Source organism: Oncorhynchus mykiss, chromosome 6, assembly GCF_013265735.2.
Source record: "Oncorhynchus mykiss isolate Arlee chromosome 6, USDA_OmykA_1.1, whole genome shotgun sequence".
Classification (NCBI taxonomy): domain Eukaryota; kingdom Metazoa; phylum Chordata; class Actinopteri; order Salmoniformes; family Salmonidae; genus Oncorhynchus; species Oncorhynchus mykiss.
The window spans coordinates 84,562,068-84,583,258 of NC_048570.1; the positions used below are offsets into that span (position 1 = coordinate 84,562,068).

The window sequence follows — 21,191 nt, forward strand, 5'->3', positions numbered from 1 at the left end:
TGCAAATAGACTATTGCCATAAATGGATCTGTGCCACTCACTTGAACTGGACTATGTTTACAGCATGAGCAGTGGTGAGTAGATGAGTTTGTTTTGAGATCATTGAACACCACACATTGGATGCTACTGTAGGCTGAACAACAGAACAGCTACTTCCATGTTTAAATGTTATGGAATGCATTTTCTCCATTGTTTTTGATGGTAGGCCTACATTGTGATCAAATTATTTATTTTTTTAAAAATGTATTTTACCTTTATTTAACCAGGCAAGTCAGTTAAGAACAAATTCTTATTTTCAATGACGGCCTGGGAACAGTTCAGGGGCAGAACGACAGATTTGTACCTTGTCAGCTCGGGGGTTTGAACTCACAACCTTCCGGTTACTAGTCCAACGCTCTAACCACTAGGCTACCCTGCCACAGTAGACTACTTGACCACTGTTAAAACTAACTCAAAGCGGGTACAGCCTCAGTGTTCACAGTAGATGCTCGCCGGAAATTGCACAGTATTTTGACAACGTTCAAGTTTGCGCTCAGCTGACCTGAGATTTGCTCAGTGACTAACATTTTTTGAGGGAACATTGACGAGGACTCTGGAAAGACAGTAATCACTGGTCTGACTGGTTCTGAGTTAATACAGTAACCACTGGTCTGACGTGACTGGATCTGAGTTAATACAGTAATCACTGGTCTGACTGGATCTGAGTTAATACAGTAATCACTGGTCTGACGTGACTGGATCTGAGTTAATACAGTAATCACTGGTCTGACGTGACTGGATCTGAGTTAATACAGTAATCACTGGTCTGACGTGACTGGATCTGAGTTAATACAGTAATCACTGGTCTGACGTGACTGGATCTGAGTTAATACAGTAATCACTGGTCTGACTGAATGGATCTGAGTTAATACAGTAATCACTGGTCTGACGTGACTGGATCTGAGTTAATACAGTAATCACTGGTCTGACGTGACTGGATCTGAGTTAATACAGTAATCACTGGTCTGACGTGACTGGATCTGAGTTAATACAGTAATCACTGGTCTGACGTGACTGGATCTGAGTTAATACAGTAATCACTGGTCTGACTGACTGGATCTGAGTTAATACACTAATCACTGGTCTGACTGGATCTGAGTTAATACAGTAATCACTGGTCTGACTGAATGGATCTGAGTTAATACAGTAATCACTGGTCTGACTGACTGGATCTGAGTTAATACAGTAATCACTGGTCTGACGTGACTGGATCTGAGTTAATACAGTAATCACTGGTCTGACGTGACTGGATCTGAGTTAATACAGTAATCACTGGTCTGACGTGACTGGATCTGAGTTAATACAGTAATCACTGGTCTGACGTGACTGGATCTGAGTTAATACAGTAATCACTGGTCTGACTGACTGGATCTGAGTTAATACAGTAATCACTGGTCTGACGTGACTGGATCTGAGTTAATACAGTAATCACTGGTCTGACGTGACTGGATCTGAGTTAATACAGTAATCACTGGTCTGACGTGACTGGATCTGAGTTAATACACTAATCACTGGTCTGACGTGACTGGATCTGAGTTAATACAGTAATCACTGGTCTGACTGACTGGATCTGAGTTAATACAGTAATCACTGGTCTGACGTGACTGGATCTGAGTTAATACATTAATCACTGGTCTGACGTGACTGGATCTGAGTTAATACAGTAATCACTGGTCTGACGTGACTGGATCTGAGTTAATACAGTAATCACTGGTCTGACGTGACTGGATCTGAGTTAATACAGTAATCACTGGTCTGACTGACTGGATCTGAGTTAATACAGTAATCACTGGTCTGACGTGACTGGATCTGAGTTAATACAGTAATCACTGGTCTGACGTGACTGGATCTGAGTTAATACAGTAATCACTGGTCTGACGTGACTGGATCTGAGTTAATACAGTAATCACTGGTCTGACGTGACTGGATCTGAGTTAATTCAGTAATCACTGGTCTGACTGACTGGATCTGAGTTAATACACTAATCACTGGTCTGACGTGACTGGATCTGAGTTAATACAGTAATCACTGGTCTGACTGACTGGATCTGAGTTAATACAGTAATCACTGGTCTGACGTGACTGGATCTGAGTTAATACAGTAATCACTGGTCTGACGTGACTGGATCTGAGTTAATACAGTAATCACTGGTCTGACGTGACTGGATCTGAGTTAATACAGTAATCACTGGTCTGACGTGACTGGATCTGAGTTAATACAGTAATCACTGGTCTGACGTGACTGGATCTGAGTTAATACACTAATCACTGGTCTGACGTGACTGGATCTGAGTTAATACAGTAATCACTGGTCTGACGTGACTGGATCTGAGTTAATACAGTAACCACTGGTCTGACTGACTGGATCTGAGTTAATACAGTAATCACTGGTCTGACGTGACTGGATCTGAGTTAATACAGTAATCACTGGTCTGACGTGACTGGATCTGAGTTAATACAGTAATCACTGATCTGACTGACTGGATCTGAGTTAATACAGTAATCACTGGTCTGACGTGACTGGATCTGAGTTAATACAGTAATCACTGGTCTGACTGACTGGATCTGAGTTAATACAGTAATCACTGGTCTGACGTGACTGGATCTGAGTTAATACAGTAATCACTGGTCTGACTGACTGGATCTGAGTTAATACAGTAATCACTGGTCTGACTGACTGGATCTGAGTTAATACACTAATCACTGGTCTGACTGACTGGATCTGAGTTAATACAGTAATCACTGGTCTGACTGACTGGATCTGAGTTAATACACTAATCACTGGTCTGACGTGACTGGATCTGAGTTAATACAGTAATCACTGGTCTGACGTGACTGGATCTGAGTTAATACAGTAATCACTGGTCTGACTGACTGGATCTGAGTTAATACAGTAATCACTGGTCTGACGTGACTGGATCTGAGTTAATACACTAATCACTGGTCTGACTGACTGGATCTGAGTTAATACACTAATCACTGGTCTGACGTGACTGGATCTGAGTTAATACAGTAATCACTGGTCTGACGTGACTGGATCTGAGTTAATACAGTAATCACTGGTCTGACGTGACTGGATCTGAGTTAATACAGTAATCACTGGTCTGACGTGACTGGATCTGAGTTAATACAGTAATCACTGGTCTGACGTGACTGGATCTGAGTTAATACAGTAATCACTGGTCTGACTGACTGGATCTGAGTTAATACAGTAATCACTGGTCTGACGTGACTGGATCTGAGTTAATACAGTAATCACTGGTCTGACGTGACTGGATCTGAGTTAATACAGTAATCACTGGTCTGACGTGACTGGATCTGAGTTAATACAGTAATCACTGGTCTGACGTGACTGGATCTGAGTTAATACAGTAATCACTGGTCTGACGTGACTGGATCTGAGTTAATACAGTAATCACTGGTCTGACGTGACTGGATCTGAGTTAATACAGTAATCACTGGTCTGACGTGACTGGATCTGAGTTAATACAGTAATCACTGGTCTGACGTGACTGGATCTGAGTTAATACAGTAATCACTGGTCTGACGTGACTGGATCTGAGTTAATACAGTAATCACTGGTCTGACGTGACTGGATCTGAGTTAATACAGTAATCACTGGTCTGACGTGACTGGATCTGAGTTAATACAGTAATCACTGGTCTGACGTGACTGGATCTGAGTTAATACAGTAATCACTGGTCTGACGTGACTGGATCTGAGTTAATACAGTAATCACTGGTCTGACGTGACTGGATCTGAGTTAATACAGTAATCACTGGTCTGACGTGACTGGATCTGGATCAATATAGTAATTAGAGCAGAATGTGGAGACCGCTGTGGAGACCATTCTCACTTGTAAAAGACTCATGCCATAAACACAGATTTATTTCCCTCCCTCCTGTCCTTTATTTCTTTCTTCCAACCAGATGTTTCTCTCTCTCTCCCTCGCTCTTTCTCTCTCGCTCTTTATCTCTCTCTCTTTCTCATACCTGGGACATTTGTAATACTGACCCAATTTATCACAGCCTCTCTGAAGCAGTATTTTAGCCAACCATTCTCAAATGCAGTTGTCTGTCATTATACACGCATGACCATGCAAAACACACCCATGCATGCACAAATGCAAACACACACACACACTAGCATGTGTACGTACACAGGCACGCACATGTATACACACGCACGCACATGTATACACATAACACACTCACAGAGGAGTACGCACACGCAAACACACGCACACATACACACACACACACACACACACACACACACACACACACACACACACCACACACACACACAAAGGCACAGAAACACAAAACAATTGTTGTTAGCTAGAAAGACTTCTTCGGTCATGAAAAATGACTGGAAATGCATTGGACTTACTGAAACGGGCCAAACATATTGCTTTGCTCACTGTGCTGTTGTTCCATTCTTGACTGCACAGTGTTAGCAGTCCTGGGATCGTATCATTTAGGAGTATGTGGTAGAGTGTTAGCAGTCCTGGGATAGTATCATTTAGGAGTATGTGGTAGAGTGTTAGCAGTGCTGGGATAGTATCATTTAGGAGTATGTGGTAGAGTGTTAGCAGTCCTGTGATAGTATCATTTAGGAGTATGTGGTAGAGTGTTAGCAGCCCTGGGATAGTATCATTTAGGAGTATGTGGTAGAGTGTTAGCAGTCCTGGGATAGTATCATTTAGGAGTATGTGGTAGAGTGTTAGCAGTCCTGGGATCGTATCATTTAGGAGTATGTGCTGGAGTGTTAGCAGTCCTGGGATAGTATCATTTAGGAGTATGTGGTAGAGTGTTAGCAGTCCTGGGATCGTATCATTTAGGAGTATGTGGTAGAGTGTTAGCAGTCCTGGGATAGTATCATTTAGGAGTATGTGGTAGAGTGTTAGCAGTCCTGGGATAGTATCATTTAGGAGTATGTGGTAGAGTGTTAGTAGTCCTGGGATAGTATCATTTAGGAGTATGTGCTGGAGTGTTAGCAGTCCTGGGATAGTATCATTTAGGAGTATGTGGTAGAGTGTTAGCAGTCCTGGGATAGTATCATTTAGGAGTATGTGCTGGAGTGTTAGCAGTCCTGGGATAGTATCATTTAGGAGTATGTGGTAGAGTGTTAGCAGTCCTGGGATCGTATCATTTAGGAGTATGTGGTAGAGTGTTAGCAGCCCGGGGATAGTATCATTTAGGAGTATGTGGTAGAGTGTTAGCAGTCCTGGGATCGTATCATTTAGGAGTATGTGGTAGAGTGTTAGCAGTCCTGGGATAGTATCATTTAGGAGTATGTGGTAGAGTGTTAGCAGTCCTGGGATAGTATCATTTAGGAGTATGTGGTAGAGTGTTAGCAGTCCTGGGATAGTATCATTTAGGAGTATGTGGTAGAGTGTTAGCAGTCCTGGGATAGTATCATTTAGGAGTATGTGGTAGAGTGTTAGCAGTCCTGGGATAGTATCATTTAGGAGTATGTGCTGGAGTGTTAGCAGCCCTGGGATAGTATCATTTAGGAGTATGTGCTGGAGTGTTAGCAGTCCTGGGATAGTATCATTTAGGAGTATGTGCTGGAGTGTTAGCAGTCCTGGGATAGTATCATTTAGGAGTATGTGGTAGAGTGTTAGTAGTCCTGGGATAGTATCATTTAGGAGTATGTGCTGGAGTGTTAGCAGTCCTGGGATAGTATCATTTAGGAGTATGTGGTAGAGTGTTAGCAGCCCTGGGATAGTATCATTTAGGAGTATGTGGTAGAGTGTTAGCAGTCCTGGGATAGTATCATTTAGGAGTATGTGGTAGAGTGTTAGCAGGCATGGGATAGTATCATTTAGGAGTATGTGCTGGAGTGTTAGCAGTCCTGGGATAGTATCATTTAGGAGTATGTGGTAGAGTGTTAGCAGGCCTGGGGTAGTATCATTTAGGAGTATGTGCTGGAGTGTTAGCAGTGCTGGGATAGTATCATTTAGGAGTATGTGGTAGAGTGTTAGCAGTGCTGGGATAGTATCATTTAGGAGTATGTGGTAGAGTGTTAGCAGCCCTGGGATAGTATCATTTAGGAGTATGTGGTAGAGTGTTAGCAGTCCTGGGATCGTATCATTTAGGAGTATGTGGTAGAGTGTTAGCAGTCCTGGGATAGTATCATTTAGGAGTATGTGCTGGAGTGTTAGCAGGCCTGGGGTAGTATCATTTAGGAGTATGTGCTGGAGTGTTAGCAGTCCTGGGATAGTATCATTTAGGAGTATGTGTTAGCAGTCCTGGGATAGTATCATTTAGGAGTATGTGCTGGAGTGTTAGCAGCCCTGGGATAGTATCATTTAGGAGTATGTGCTGGAGTGTTAGCAGTCCTGGGATAGTATCATTTAGGAGTATGTGCTGGAGTGTTAGCAGTCCTGGGATAGTATCATTTAGGAGTATGTGCTGGAGTGTTAGCAGTCCTGGGATCGTATCATTTAGGAGTATGTGCTGGAGTGTTAGCAGCCCTGGGATAGTATCATTTAGGAGTATGTGGTAGAGTGTTAGCAGTCCTGGGATAGTATCATTTAGGAGTATGTGGTAGAGTGTTAGCAGCCCTGGGATAGTATCATTTAGGAGTATGTGGTAGAGTGTTAGCAGTCCTGGGATAGTATCATTTAGGAGTATGTGGTAGAGTGTTAGCAGCCCTGGGATAGTATCATTTAGGAGTATGTGGTAGAGTGTTAGCAGGCCTGGGATAGTATCATTTAGGAGTATGTGTTAGCAGTCCTGGGATAGTATAATTTAGGAGTATGTGGTAGAGTGTTAGCAGGCCTGGGATAGTATCATTTAGGAGTATGTGGTAGAGTGTTAGCAGGCCCGGGATAGTATCATTTAGGAGTATGTGGTAGAGTGTTAGCAGGCCCGGGATAGTATCATTTAGGAGTATGTGGTAGAGTGTTAGCAGGCCCGGGATAGTATCATTTAGGAGTATGTGGTAGAGTGTTAGCAGTCCTGGGATAGTATCATTTAGGAGTATGTGCTGGAGTGTTAGCAGCCCTGGGATAGTATCATTTAGGAGTATGTGCTGGAGTGTTAGCAGTCCTGGGATAGTATCATTTAGGAGTATGTGGTAGAGTGTTAGCAGCCCTGGTATAGTATCATTTAGGAGTATGTGCTGGAGTGTTAGCAGCCCTGGGATAGTATCATTTAGGAGTATGTGGTAGAGTGTTAGCAGTCCTGGGATAGTATCATTTAGGAGTATGTGCTGGAGTGTTAGCAGTGCTGGGATAGTATCATTTAGGAGTATGTGCTGGAGTGTTAGCAGTCCTGGGATAGTATCATTTAGGAGTATGTGCTGGAGTGTTAGCAGTCCTGGGATAGTATCATTTAGGAGTATGTGGTAGAGTGTTAGCAGTCCTGGGATAGTATCATTTAGGAGTATGTGGTAGAGTGTTAGCAGGCCTGGGATAGTATCATTTAGGAGTATGTGCTGGAGTGTTAGCAGTCCTGGGATAGTATCATTTAGGAGTATGTGCTGGAGTGTTAGCAGTCCTGGGATCGTATCATTTAGGAGTATGTGGTAGAGTGTTAGCAGTCCTGGGATAGTATCATTTAGGAGTATGTGGTAGAGTGTTAGCAGTCCTGGGATAGTATCATTTAGGAGTATGTGGTAGAGTGTTAGCAGTCCTGGGATAGTATCATTTAGGAGTATGTGCTGGAGTGTTAGCAGTCCTGGGATCGTATCATTTAGGAGTATGTGGTAGAGTGTTAGCAGTCCTGGGATAGTATCATTTAGGAGTATGTGGTAGAGTGTTAGCAGTCCTGGGATAGTATCATTTAGGAGTATGTGGTAGAGTGTTAGCAGTCCTGGGATAGTATCATTTAGGAGTATGTGCTGGAGTGTTAGCAGTCCTGGGATCGTATCATTTAGGAGTATGTGCTGGAGTGTTAGCAGTCCTGGGATAGTATCATTTAGGAGTATGTGCTGGAGTGTTAGAAGCCCTGGGATTGTATGTTCAACACAAAACCTCTTACATCAACAGTACACTTGTTATGCATACTTAAGGACCGTTATGTCATGTAATACATATTATGTAAACAGAAATTCTTTATGTAATAGAAATGCTTGTGCTAATTGCTTGAGGCTGGTCTAGTGGGTAACAACGCCTGCAGCACATATACAATTCCAGCATGGGTATGAATCATGTTCTAGTGGGTAACAACGCCTGCAGCACATATACAATGCCAGCATGGGTATGAATCCTGGTCTAGTGGGTAACGCCGCCTGCAGCACATACAGTATATAACCACAGCATGGGTATGAATCATGTTCTAGTGGGTAACAACGCCTGCAGCACATATACAATTCCAGCATGGGTATGAATTCTGGTCTAGTGGGTAACACCGCCTGCAGCACATATACAACTCCAGCATGGGTATGAATCCTGGTCTAGTGGGTAACAACGCCTGCAGCACATATACAATTCCAGCATGGGTATGAATTCTGGTCTAGTGGGTAACACCGCCTGCAGCACATATACAACTCCAGCATGGGTATGAATCCTGGTCTAGTGGGTAACACCGCCTGCAGCACATATACAATTCCAGCATGGGTATGAATTCTGGTCTAGTGGGTAACACTGCCTGCAGCACATATACAACTCCAGCATGGGTATGAATCCTGGTCTAGTGGGTAACAACGCCTGCAGCACATATACAATTCCAGCATGGGTATGAATCCTGGTCTAGTGGGTAAAACTGCCTGCAGCACATATACAACTCCAGCATGGGTATGAATCATGTTCTAGTGGGTAACACCGCCTGCAGCACATATACAATTCCAGCATGGGTATGAATTCTGGTCTAGTGGGTAACACTGCCTGCAGCACATATACAACTCCAGCATGGGTATGAATCCTGGTCTAGTGGGTAACAACGCCTGCAGCACATATACAATTCCAGCATGGGTATGAATCCTGGTCTAGTGGGTAACACTGCCTGCAGCACATATACAACTCCAGCATGGGTATGAATCCTGGTCTAGTGGGTAACACCGCCTGCAGCACATATACAACTCCAGCATGGGTATGAATCCTGGTCTAGTGGGTAACACCGCCTGCAGCACATATACAATTCCAGCATGGGTATGAATCCTAGTCTAGTGGGTAACACCGCCTGCAGCACATATACAACTCCAGCATGGGTATGAATTCTGGTCTAGTGGGTAACACTGCCTGCAGCACATATACAACTCCAGCATGGGTACAAATTCTGGTCCATCTCCCTCGCTCTGTTTCTCATTTCACACTATCCCTGTCTGAAAATACATCTTTCAACAAAGAAATGCTTTTGCTATAACTATTATTAAAAGTGTGGTCAACATTTTTCTCTAAAAGAGGTGCTGGCGCTCTGTACCTGTCCTCCTGACCCGGGACACGAACCCGAGGCCCTCTGCATGATAACACTTTACTACTCAAGTCAACTGTACTAGCCGACAGAACAAGGCCCGATCCCAAATCGACCCATTCACTTGTGGAGATCTGAGAGGATATGATTAGTATAAGTAATATGGTGAAATTTCCACCTAGCCTATCAGAGGACAAGACGCAGCTACTTCTATACTACTTACACATGTCAAATCCTCTCAGAGATCTCCAAGTGTAGGGTTTAGGGGTCAATTTGGGACTGAACCCAAGAGTCAAGCCTGCCACTCCATGACCAACAGTTGACTGCAGCTGTCATGGGGAGTGAAGTCACAGTGATGTCATAGCACGATGGATGCTAGTGTTCAAAGCTAACTAGCTCACCAAATCTGCTACACAGACACCAAAATCAGAACGAGCAACGAATACTTCATATAATTTCTTCCCAATGATGGACAAGAGAGTAAATGTTGGAAAAGAGAATACATTTGCTAAAACATACAGAATAAACCGGTTTATATCATGATGTACTATATATATACAGTATTACTGAATATTGCGTGATGAAAAAATGTATCCTAAATAAGCAGTGTGTTTAGACTACTCTATGTAATTTGGGCAGGTTTCCTGGACTCAGACTAAGCCTAATCCTAGATTAAAATGCACTTTGAATGGAGATTCTCCTTGGAGAATGCTTTTTAGTCCAGGATTACGCTTCATCTATATTCAAGAAACCGACTCTATATGTACTACCTAGTACTTTAAGATTATCACAAGCATTACAGTAGGAGAGTTATCAACAAAACAAAATGCATTCGCACCAATTTAGGATCGACACTATATGCCCAATCCATTTTTCCATTCTGGAATGTGATATTACTGGCATGCAGAAATGTTTAAAAAGCGGTTTACTCTGTGATTATATCACAGCAACAAAGGAGTGTCAGAGCGAGTTTAAAACCCAATCAGTCATCCAGCCAGCCATACAGGATGACATCATCACTCAAGTGTGTGTTATATCTTAATGTATCTGTTTGCTCACACACACGTGCACACGCACACACACACACACACACACACACACACACACACACACCTGCTTTCTGTCTACTACTGGAGACTGTCCAGATAGCCTCATTTGAATCCAGACACGACAACATACATTAAATCATGGACAAGAGAAAGGCTATCAAACCCAGATGGTGCTGTTCTGAAATACACACACACACACACACACGCACAAAAGCGCTCCAGACATATACGCACACATGCAAAAACTGCACACCAGCACACACATGCATACCCACACATATTATGAGCATGCATGTGTAACAGTATAATTTTAGACTGTCCCCTCGCCCATACCCGGGCGCGAACTAGGGACCTTCTGCACACATCAACGGTCACCCTCGAAGCATCGTTACCCATCGCTCCACAAAAGCCGCGGCCCTTGCAGAGCAAGGGGAACTACTACTTCAAGGTCTCAGAGCAAGTGACGTCACTGATTGAAATGCTATTTAGCGCCCACGCTAACTAAGCTAGCCGTTTCACATCCGTTACACTCACCCCCCTTTTGACCTTCCTCCTTTTTCCGCAGCAACCAGTAATCCGGGTCAACAGCATCAATGTAACAGTATAATTTTAGACCGTCCCCTCGCCCATACCCGGGCGCGAACTAGGGACCTTCTGCACACATCAACAGTCACCCTCGAAGCATCGTTACCCATCGCTCCACAAAAGCCGCGGCCCTTGCAGAGCAAGGGGAACTACTACTTCAAGGTCTCTGAGCAAGTGACGTCACTGATTGAAACGCTATTTAGCGCCCACGCTAACTAAGCTAACCGTTTCACATCCGTTACACATGCACACACCTTACAGGGTGAAAATGGGCCAACTAAAGTGGGCTAGTTACAGCACTGGAGCACTACTGCATGTTCTTCCATCTACCGTGGACACAAGCACAAACTCTCTCTCTCTTGCTCTCTCTCTCTCTCTCTCTGCCTCTCTATCTCTGTATCTCTCTCTGCCTCTCTCTCTCTGTCTGTCTCTCTCTCTGTCTGCCTCTCTCTCTCTGCCTCTCTCTCTCTGCCTCTCTCTCTGCCTCTCTCTCTCTGCCTCTCTCTCTGCCTCTCTCTCTCTGCCTCTCTCTCTGCGTCTCTCTCTCTCTCTCTGCCTCTCTCTCTCTGTCTCTCTCTCTCTGCCTCTCTCTCTCTCTGCCTCTCTCTCTCTCTCTGTCTCTCTCTCTCTGCCTCTCTCTCTGCATCTCTCTCTCTCTCTGCATCTCTCTCTGCCTCTCTCTCTCTCTCTCTCTCTCTCTGCCTCTCTCTCTCTCTGCCTCTCTCTCTCTCTGTCTCTCTCTCTCTGTCTCTCTCTCTGCCTCTCTCTGCCTCTCTCTCTCTCTCTCTCTCTCTGCATCTCTCTCTCTCTGCATCTCTCTCTGCATCTCTCTCTCTCTGCATCTCTCTCTGCCTCTCTCTGTCTCTATCTCTCTCTGTCTCTCTCTCTCTCTCTCTCTCTCTGCCTCTCTCTCTCTGCCTCTCCCTCTCTCTCTCTGCCTCTCTCTCTCTCTGCCTCCCTCTTGCTCTCAATTCAATTCAAAGGGCTTTATTGGCATGGGAAACATTTGTGAAATGGATAATAAACCAAAGTGAAATCAACAATAAAAACTGTACAGTAAATATTAGACTTACAAAAGTTCCTAAAGGAAAACATACATTTCAAATGTCATATTATGGCTATATACAGTGTTGTAACGATGTGCAAATAGTTAAAGTACAAAAGGGAAAATAAATAAACATAACTATGGGTTGCATTTACAATGGTGTTTGTTCTTCACTGTTTAACTTTCTTGTGGCAACAGGTCACAAATATTGCTGCTGTGATGGCAGATTCATTAAATAGTACCTACAAAACACCAGTCTCAACGTCAACAGTGAAGAGGCGACTCTGGGATGCTGGCCTTCTAGGCAGAGTTGCAAAGAAAAAGCCATATCTCAGACTGGCCAATAAAAATAAAAGATTAAGATGAGCAAAAGAACACAGACACTGGACAGAGGAACTCTGCCTAGAAGGGCAGCATCCCAGAGTCGCCTCTTTACTGTTGACGTTGAGACTGGTAAGAGGAACTCTGCCTAGAAGGGCAGCATCTCAGAGTTGCCTCTTCACTATTGACGTTGAGACTAGTGTTTTGTGGGTACTATTTAATGAAGCTGCCAGTTGAGGACTTGTGAGGCATCTGTTTCTCAGCTAGACACACCAATGTACTTGTCCTTTTTCTCAGTTGTGCACCGGGGCCTCCCACTCCTCTTTCTATTCTGTTTAGAGTCAGTTTGCGCTGTTCTGTGAAGGGAGTCGTACATAGCGTTGTACGAGATCTTCAGTTTCTTGGCAATTTCTCACATGAAATAGCCTTAATTTCTCAGAACAAGAATAGACTGACAAGTTTCAGAAGAAAGTTATTTGTTTCTGGCCATTTTGAACATGTAATCGAACCCACAAATGCTGATAATCCAGATACTCAACTAGTCTAAAGAAGGCCAGTTGTATTGCTTCTTTAATCAGAACAACAGCTTTCAGCTGTGCTAACATAATTGCAAAAAGGTTTTCTAATGATCAATAAGCCTTTTAAATTGATGAACTTGGATTAGCTAACACAACGTGCCATTGGAACACAGGAGTGATGGTTGCTGATAATGTGCCTCTACACCTATGTAGACATTCCATAAAAAAAATGCTATTTCCAGCTACAATAGTCATTTACAACATTAACAATGTCTAGACTGTATTTCTGATCAATTTGATGCTATTTTAATGGACAAAAAAAGTGATTTTCTTTAAAAAAACAAGGACATTTCTAAATGACCCCAAACTTTTGAACAGTAGTGTTTATGTTTTTGGTGTTTGTTCTTTGTTATGGAGCCAAAAATATTAGAGAAGTGGTTTATCCATACATCTCCATTTTGGATAGATAATTCTTTGTGTTGTTGTTTGTTTAGTTAGTGTGTTCCAATTTCCCCAGAAGTGGTTGGTCTATGGATTCTTCAATTACATTGAGCTGTTCCTTCTTTTTCCGTAGTGAATTTCTGTATTGTTTTAGTGATTCACCATAGTGAAGGCATAGACTCAGGTTTTCTTGGTCTCTATGTTTGAGGTTAGATAGGTTCCTCAATTTCTTTCTTAGGGTTTTGCATTCTTCATCAAACCATTTGTAATTGTTGTTCATTTTCTTAGGTTGTCTGATTGAAATTGTGAGATTTCATAGGGAAGCTGAAAGGTCAAATATACTGTTTAGGCTTTCTACTGCCAAGTTTACACCTTCAGTGAAATGTTTTGTCCAGGAAGTTGTCTAAAAGAGATTGAATTTGTTGTTGCCTAATTGTTTTTTGGAAGGTTTCCACACTACTTTCCTTCCATATATAGCATTTCTTAATGTTATTCAGTTCCTTTGGTTTTGATGCCTCATGACTAATGAGAAAGCTGAGGTGTAGATCTTGGGATCCCTTATACACTGCACACCAACCATTACCACCAGTGGCCTACAGACCAGCTATGTTGATGTATCAGAATGACTCATTCCACCGGGTTTACAGCTGTCTGACCTGATTGCCTCCTAATGAAGCATTGGCTTACTAAATATACAGTGCCTTGCGAAAGTATTCGGCCCCCTTGAACTTTGCGACCTTTTGCCACATTTCAGGCTTCAAACATAAAGATATAAAACTGTATTTTTTTGTGAAGAATCAACAACAAGTGGGACACAATCATGAAGTGGAACGACATTTATTGGATATTTCAAACTTTTTTAACAAATCAAAAACTGAAAAATTGGGCGTGCAAAATTATTCAGCCCCCTTAAAAGTTAATATGGAGGTGGTCCCTGCACAGGGACAGCTCAGCGGAAATTTCAGAGCGCCACCTATAGTACTTGAGTATAGTACTCGATAAATCTCAAACTTTCATAAAAATACACATGCAAGGTACTGAATTAAAGCTACACTCGTTGTGAATCTAGCCACCAAGTCAGATTTGTAAAATGCTTTTCGGCGAAAGCATGAGAAGCTATTATCTGATAGCATGCACCCCCCCAAAATACCAGCACGACACGTAAACAACAGATTTTTGCGGCGCTACCCAAAACGCAGAAATAAAATATAAAACATTCATTACCTTGGACGAGCTTCTTTGTTGGCACTCCTATATGTCCCATAAACATCACAATTGGGTCTTTTTCCCGATTAAATCCGTCATTGTATACCCAAAATGTCATTTGCTGAAGGCCAGTCTGATGCTGCAAAAAGCCCATTTACAAGACGCAACGTCACATTTTAAAATTACAAAAGTCGCCTATAAACTTTTACAAATCACTTCAAACGACTTTTCTAAACCAACTTTAGGTATTAATAAACGTTAATGATGTATCAAATTGATCACGGGGCGATCTGTATTCGTTAGCAGCAAGTCTGGAAATCATCGTCCATTTTTTCAGTTTCACAACATACTGTGGTGCGCCTCAAGAAAGGAGGGGCTTATTCGTGTTGTAACCAAGGATAAATTAAAATGACAGCAATGGCGACATCGTGTGGAAGCTGTAGGCGTTTACAGGGGGTCCTCATTTATTTTAGGTCGCCTTTAACAATACATTGAATGGCGGACAAATATTTTTTTGTTTGTTTTTGGTAAACAGTTTTACCAGGGATTTTTACTCCTAAACACGTTCTGTTATAGCCACAGACCCGATTTAACCAGTTTTAGAAACTTCAGAGTGTTTTCTATCCACACATACTTATCATATGCATATACTATATTCCTGGCATGAGTAGCAGGACTTTGAAATGTTGCGCGATTTTTAACAAAAAGCTGCGAAAATTCGCATCATCCATAACAGGTTAATACTTTGTGGCGCCACCTTTTGCTGCGATTACAGCTGTAAGTCGCTTGGGGTATGTCTCTATCAGTTTTTCACATCGAGAGACTGACATTTTTTCCCATTCCTCCTTGCAAAACAGCTCGAGCTCAGTGAGGTTGGATGGAGAGCATTTGTGAACAGCAGTTTTCAGTTTTTTCCACAGATTCTCGATTGGATTCAGGTCTGGACTTTGACTTGGCCATTCTAACACCTGGATATGTTTATTTTTGAACCATTCCATTGTAGATTTTGCTTTATGTTTTGGATCATTGTCTTGTTGGAAGACAAATCTCCGTCCCAGTCTCAGGTCTTTTGCAGACTCCATCAGGTTTTCTTCCAGAATGGTCCTGTATTTGGCTCCATCCATCTTCCCATCAATTTTAACCATCTTCCCTGTCCCTGCTGAAGAAAAGCAGGCCCAAACTATGATGCTGCCACCACCATGTTTGGGGATGGTGTGTTCAGGGTGATGAGCTGTGTTGCTTTTACGCCAAACATAACGTTTTGCATTGTTGCCAAAAAGTTCAATTTTGGTTTCATCTGACCAGAGCACCTTCTTCCACATGTTTGGTGTGTCTCCCAGGTGGCTTGTGGCAAACTTTAAACAACACTTTTTATGGATATCTTTAAGAAATTGTTATGGTGAGTGAATGAGGACCCAAAAGCGAACTAACTTAAACAGAGCTTCTTTAATAACCAAACATAGGTAGGCTCAGATAGACCGGCAGATTCCGACAGGACAGGACAAGGTTACAGCAAACATGACGATAGTCTGGCTCAGGCATGAAACACAACAAACAAGAATCCGACAAGGACAGGAACAAAAACAGAGAGAGATATAGGGACCTAATCAGAGGGAAAAAGGGAACAGGTGGGAAACGGGGTGAATGGGTAGTTAGGAGGAGACAAGGCACAGCTGGGGGAAAGAGGAGGAGAAAAGGTAACCTAACAACGACCAGCAGAGGGAGACAGGGTGAAGGGAAAGGACAGAGACAAGACACAACATGACAGTACATGACAGTACCCCCCCACTCACCGAGCGCCTCCTGGCGCACTCGAGGAGGAAACCTGGCGGCAACGGAGGAAATCCTCGATCAGCGCACGGTCCAGCACGTCCCGAGAGGGAACCCAACTCCTCTCCTCAGGACCGTACCCCTCCCAATCTACGAGGTACTGGTGACCACGGCCCCGAGGACGCATGTCCAAAATTCTACGGACCCTGTAGATGGGTGCGCCCTCGACAAGGATGGGGGGGGGGGGGGGAAGACGAGCGGGGGCGCGAAGGACGGGCTTGATGCAGGAGACATGGAAGACCGGGTGGACGCGACGAAGGTATCGCGGAAGAAGAAGTCGAACTGCGACAGGATTAATGACCCGAGAAATACGGAACGGACCAATGAACCGCGGGGTCAACTTGCGAGAAGCCGTCTTAAGGGGAAGGTTCTGAGTGGAGAGCCAAACTCTCTGACCGCGACAATATCTAGGACTCTTAGTTCTACACTTATTAGCAGCCCTCACAGTCTGCGTCCTATAACGGCAAAGTGCAGACCTGACCCTCTTCCAGGTGCGCTCGCAACGTTGGACAAAAGCCTGAGCGGAGGGGACGCTGGACTCGGCGAACTGAGATGAGAACAGCGGAGGCTGGTACCCGAGGCTACTCTGAAAAGGAGATAGCCCGGTCGCAGACGAAGGAAGCGAGTTGTGGGCGTATTCTGCCCAGGGGAGCTGTTCTGACCAAGACGCAGGGTTACGAAAAGAAAGACTGCGTAAGATGCGACCAATAGTCTGATTGGCCCGTTCTGCTTGACCGTTAGACTGGGGGTGAAAGCCGGAAGAGAGACTGACGGAAGCCCCAATCAAACGGCAAAACTCCCTCCAAAATTGAGACGTGAATTGCGGACCTCTGTCCGAAACGACGTCTGACGGAAGGCCATGAATTCTGAAAACATTCTCGATGATGATTTGTGCCGTCTCTTTAGCAGAAGGAAGCTTAGCAAGGGGAATGAAATGAGCCGCCTTAGAGAACCTATCGACAACCGTAAGAATAACAGTCTTCCCCGCTGACGAAGGCAGTCCGGTGACAAAATCTAAGGCGATGTGAGACCACGGTCGAGAGGGAATAGGAAGCGGCCTGAGACGGCCGGCAGGAGGAGAGTTACCGGACTTAGTCTGCGCGCAGACCGAACAAGCAGCCACGAAACGACGCGTGTCATGCTCCCGGGTGGGCCACCAAAAACGCTGGCGAATGGAAGCAAGCGTACCCCGAACGCCAGGGTGGCCGGCTAACTTGGCAGAGTGAGCCCACTGAAGAACGGCCAGACGAGTAGGAACGGGAACGAAAAGAAGGTTCCTAGGACAAGCGCGCGGCGACGGAGTGTGAGTGAGCGCTTGTTTTACCTGCCTCTCAATTCCCCAGACAGTCAACCCGACAACACGCCCCTCAGGGAGAATCCCCTCGGGGTCAGTGGAGGCTACTGAAGAACTGAAGAGACGAGACAAAGCATCAGGCTTGGTGTTCTTAGAGCCCGGACGATAAGAAATCACGAACTCGAAACGAGCGAAAAACAGCGCCCAACGCGCCTGACGCGCATTAAGTCGTTTGGCAGAACGGATGTACTCAAGGTTCCTATGGTCAGTCCAAACGACAAAAGGAACGGTCGCCCCCTCCAACCACTGTCGCCATTCGCCTAGGGCTAACCGGATGGCGAGCAGTTCGCGGTTACCCACATCATAGTTACGTTCCGACGGCGACAGGCGATGAGAAAAATACGCGCATGGGTGGACCTTGTCGTCAGAGAGGGAGCGCTGAGAAAGGATGGCTCCCACGCCCACCTCTGACGCGTCAACCTCGACAACGAACTGTCTAGAGACGTCAGGTGTAACAAGGATAGGAGCGGATGTAAAACGATTCTTGAGGAGATCAAAAGCTCCCTGGGCGGAAACGGACCACTTAAAGCACGTCTTGACAGAAGTAAGGGCTGTGAGAGGAGCTGCCACCTGACCGAAATTACGGATGAAACGACGATAGAAGTTCGCGAAGCCGAGAAAGCGCTGCAGCTCGACGCGTGACTTAGGGACGGGCCAATCAATGACAGCTTGGACCTTAGCGGGATCCATCTTAATGCCTTCAGCGGAAATAACAGAACCGAGAAATGTGACGGAGGAGGCATGAAAAGTGCACTTCTCAGCCTTCACAAAAAGACAATTCTCTAAAAGGCGCTGGAGGACACGTCGAACGTGCTGAACATGAATCTGGAGTGACGGTGAAAAAATCAGGATATCGTCAAGGTAAACGAAAACAAAGATGTTCAGCATGTCTCTCAGGACATCATTGACTAATGCCTGAAAGACAGCTGGAGCGTTAGCGAGGCCGAAAGGAAGAACCCGGTATTCAAAGTGCCCTAACGGAGTGTTAAACGCCGTCTTCCACTCGTCCCCCTCCCTGATGCGCACGAGATGGTAAGCGTTACGAAGGTCCAACTTAGTGAAAAACCTGGCTCCCTGCAGGATCTCGAAGGCTGAAGACATAAGAGGAAGCGGATAACGATTCTTCACTGTTATGTCATTCAGCCCTCGATAATCTATGCAGGGGCGCAGAGACCCGTCCTTCTTCTTGACAAAAAAAAACCCCGCTCCGGCGGGAGAGGAGGAGGGGACTATGGTACCGGCGTCAAGAGCTACAGACAAATAATCTTCGAGAGCCTTACGTTCGGGAGCCGACAGAGAGTATAGTCTACCCCGGGGGGGGGTGGTTCCCGGAAGGAGATCAATGCTACAATCATACGACCGGTGTGGAGGAAGAGAGGTGGCCCTGGACCGACTGAACACCGTGCGCAGATCGTGATATTCCTCCGGCACCCCTGTCAAATCACCAGGCTCCTCCTGTGAAGAAGAGACAGAGGAAACAGGAGGGATAGCAGACATTAAACATTTCACATGACAAGAGACGTTCCAGGAGAGGATAGAATTACTAGACCAATTAATGGAAGGATTATGACAAACTAGCCAGGGATGGCCCAAAACAACAGGTGTAAAAGGTGAACGAAAAATTAAAAAAGAAATGGTTTCACTATGATTACCAGAAACAGTGAGGGTTAAAGGTAGCGTCTCACGCTGAATCCTGGGGAGAGGACTACCATCCTGGGCTCCTTTAACTGTCTGAGAGGAATGTCATGTTCCCGAGCCCAGGTCTCGTCCATAAAACAGCCCTCCGCCCCAGAGTCTATTAAGGCACTGCAGGAAGCTGACGAACCGGTCCAGCGTAGATGGACCGACAAGGTAGTGCAGGATCTTGAAGGAGAGACAGGAGTAGTAGCGCTCACCAGTAGCCCTCCGCTTACTGACGAGCTCTGGCCTTTTACTGGACATGAAGTGACAAAATGACCAGCGGAACCGCAATAGAGACAGAGGCGGTTGGTGATTCTCCGTTCCCTCTCCTTAGTCGAGATGCAGATACCTCCCAGCTGCATGGGCTCAGCACCCGAGCCGGCAGAGGAAGATGGTAGTGATGCGGAGAGGGAGGCGACGGAGAGCGCGAGCTCCTTTCCACGAGCTCGGTGACGAAGATCAACCCGTCGCTCAATGCGAATAGCGAGTTCAATCAAGGAATCCACGCTGGAAGGAACCTCCCGGGAGAGAATCTCATCCTTTACCTCTGCGCGGAAACCCTCCAGAAGACGAGCGAGCAAGGCCGGCTCGTTCCAGCCACTGGAGACAGCAAGAGTGCGAAACTCAATAGAGTAGTCTGTTATGGATCGATTGCCTTGACATAGGGAAGACAGGGCCCTGGAAGCCTCCTCCCCAAAAACAGATCGATCAAAAACCCGTATCATCTCCTCCTTAAAGTCCTGATACTGGTTAGTACACTCAGCCCTTGCCTCCCAGATTGCCGTGCCCCACTCACGAGCCCGTCCAATAAGGAGAGATATGACGTAGGCGACACGAGCAGTGCTCCTGGAGTAAGTGTTGGGCTGGAGAGAAAACACAATATCACACTGGGTGAGGAACGAGCGGCATTCAGTGGGCTCCCCAGAGTAACACGGCGGGTTATTGATTCTGGGCTCCGGAGATTCGAAAGCCCTGGAAGTGGCCGGTGGATCGAGGCGGAGATGGTGAACCTGTTCTGTGAGGTTGGAGACTTGGGTGGCCAGGGTCTCAACGGCATGTCGAGCAGCAGACACTTCCTGCTCGTGTCTGCCTAGCATCGCTCCCTGGATCCCGACGGCTGAGTGGAGAGGATCCGAAGTCGCTGGGTCCATTCTTGGTCGGATTCTTCTGTTATGGTGAGTGAATGAGGACCCAAAAGCGAACTAACTTAAACAGAGCTTCTTTAATAACCAAACATAGGTAGGCTCAGATAGACCGGCAGATTCCGACAGGACAGGACAAGGTTACAGCAAACATGACGATAGTCTGGCTCAGGCATGAAACACAACAAACAAGAATCCGACAAGGACAGGAACAAAAACAGAGAGAGATATAGGGACCTAATCAGAGGGAAAAAGGGAACAGGTGGGAAACGGGGTGAATGGGTAGTTAGGAGGAGACAAGGCACAGCTGGGGGAAAGAGGAGGAGAAAAGGTAACCTAACAACGACCAGCAGAGGGAGACAGGGTGAAGGGAAAGGACAGAGACAAGACACAACATGACAGTACATGACAGAAATGGCTTTCTTCTTGCCACTCTTCCATAAAGGCCAGATTTGTGCAATATACGACTGATTGTTGTCCTATGGACAGAGTCTCCCACCTCAGCTGTAGATCTCTGCAGTTCATCCAGAGTGATCATGGGCCTCTTGGCTGCATCTCTGATCAGTCTTCTCCTTGTATGAGCTGAAAGTTTAGAGGGACGGCCAGGTCTTGGTAGATTT

At 45.2% G+C, this 21,191-nt stretch overlaps 1 protein-coding gene across 4 annotated transcripts in view; it reads right to left on the reverse strand.

Annotated features, from left to right (window-relative positions):
• Nucleotides 1-21,191, reverse strand: part of LOC110506177 (A disintegrin and metalloproteinase with thrombospondin motifs 17-like) — a 211,808-nt gene that overhangs the window by 84,036 nt on the left and 106,581 nt on the right. The gene's annotated exons all lie outside the window — the stretch shown is intronic.